The following is a 2,632-nucleotide window of genomic DNA, read 5'->3' on the forward strand; positions in this document are numbered from 1 at the left end:
ATTGATTGGTTGATTTGATCACCTAGAACTATTGTTAGGATTGTTCAAACTCGAATCTGATTGTTTGGCTTGTTTAAACTAAAACCCTAATGACCTAGTTTAGATTATTTTAAAATCGAAATCTGAAACTACATATTAGGTTAAACTGTTCTAGACTTGATCATACTCGTGGCCTTGTGGCCTTGTTGCATTCATACCATAACTTAATCACATTGATTTATTGCAATTATACTTAGAACTTATTTTAGGAATGGTGTTGAATTGAATCAAATAGCTGTGTGGCTTGATCTTTGCTTGGCCGATAGGTTTGCTTGTTTTGATTGCATCATGAACTGATAGAAACAAACCATGTTAGGATTGCAATTACACGACAAACTAAAGCATAAAAACGAACTAGTTTGCATCCATGGCCGTGCGGCTTGCTCGTTGGCCGTGAGGCATAGATCTTGGCTGTGAAGGCTTGTTTGATTGTTTGAACATAAAACCCTAATCGTTTAAACATTTAAAACTATTCTTAAAAGATCTAAAAATATTAATTTCAGATGTCGAAAATCAACAACCTTGATTACGCTGCCCTAAATCTATCTGGAGACAATTACCTTCAGTGGGCGCTCGATGCTAAGATCATCCTGAAATCCAAGGGACTCGGTGAGTGTATCACTGAGAACAATAATGCCAATGAAAAGGCTCGTTACAGAGCCATCTTGATCATTCGTCATCATCTAGCTGAGAGTCTCAATGATCAATACCTAACCATTGAGAATCCACTAGATCTTTGGAATGAATTGAAATCGAGATCTGATCACCACAGAACGTTGATCTTACCAAAAGCTCGGTTTGATTGGACGAATCTGAGGATCCAAGACTATAAGTCTGTGGACGAATATAACTCTGCACTGTTTAAGATTGTTTCTAAAATGAAACTGTGTGGTGAAAGTATTACGGAACAAGATATGCTTGAGAAGACCTTTTCCACTTTCCATGCAAGAAGTGTGCTGTTACAACAATAGTACTGAGAGAAAGGTTTCAAAACCTATGCTAATCTTATTTCTTGTCTCTTGCTCGCTGAGCAGAACAATGAATTACTAATGAGAAACAGTCAGATGAGACCACTTGGATCAACTCCACTGCCTGATGCACACGCTACAGAGGACAATAAAGAGTCCAACCACGTCCAAGGAAACGGCCAGCATGGCCGTGGTCGAGACAAATCGAACGGACGTGGCTGTGGGCGAAGATCCTTTGGCCGCGGGCGAGGAAATGGTCGAGACCATGGACGGGACCGTGGCTCATTTGGACGAGGCCATGGTCGTGGCCGTGGATCTTCTTTCAAACCCCAACACTCGACTAAATCAGAGAAATACGTGTGCCATAGATGTGGAATGAGCAATCGTTGGGCTAAGACTTGTAGGACTCCCAAGCATCTAGTTGACCTCTATCTAGAGAGCTTGAAAGGGAAGAATCCTGAAGCCCATATGACTTACCAAGATGATGAAAATGACTTCAATCATGAGAAGGACGATCTTATGAATTATGAAACTTCAGATTGTCTATAAAAAAACTGAAGATTGATTTTGACATTTGTAATCTAAATTATATGTTCTTTGTTTTGATGTTTTTCATTTCTATGAACTTGTTTTATTAAAACTTAATAAAAGGAATGATTGATTTTTGAAAACGCCAATATGATTTGCGGGTATAGTACACATTAAGGGATATGGCCAGATATGTATAAGGGCAAGCATTTAGATGCTTTATATTCACCCAGAAAAACCCATTGAGATTATATAGAGATATAAGAATGAATGGTTTCCATATTGAAACAATGGGCGAAGGAAACAAAGAGTTCCTTCAGATATATATATATATATATATATAATCGCCCAAGGCCATAATGAGTCCTAAAAAAAACTATACCTGCATTCTTTGTTGATCTAGACTATGCCAAGATCAGTATGATAGAAGCAATAGTCATCGTAACCAGAATGGTTTACCCATGAAATTATATACTTTATGGTATGACCGGATTGGCTATCCTGGTCCAAAACATGATGCGAAATTGATATTGGAAAGGGCACAAAGAGTTATCCCATAGAATCTCACGTGTGTAGCATGAACACAAGGGAAACTCATTAGGCCATGATGTCCCAAAGCACTTCAAGATTATAGTATGTCCATGAGGGGGCAGTGAGGACAAATCCGCACATATCCATACTATATATAGCTTGGATGAATCCTTTTATAAATATGTATTGGCCATTACCCATAGGTCCAAACTCTCAGTCCAAGGCTTGGGGACACACGAATTTACATGCATCTTAACTAATAAGCATCAAACCATTAAGTGAGCATAGATATTCCCATCTCAAATTTATTACGGGTCATGAGCCAGACATATAACATCTTGAGATATTTGGATAAGCCACCACAAATATATGTGCCGTCTAAGATGGATCCTTAGAAGAGGATGAGGATGGGGATATATGTTGAATATGAATCTCCCACAAATAATGAAGTACCTTGAGCCAAATATGGGTGATCTATTTAGTGGCCAAGAACACGGATTGCAAAGTTTAATGGATCCGACTATCCAACATTAGGGGGAGAAAATAATAAGCTGGTAAGAGAAACA

This window comes from Brassica oleracea, chromosome C1, assembly GCF_000695525.1.
Source record: "Brassica oleracea var. oleracea cultivar TO1000 chromosome C1, BOL, whole genome shotgun sequence".
In the NCBI taxonomy this organism is placed as follows: Eukaryota; Viridiplantae; Streptophyta; class Magnoliopsida; order Brassicales; family Brassicaceae; genus Brassica; species Brassica oleracea.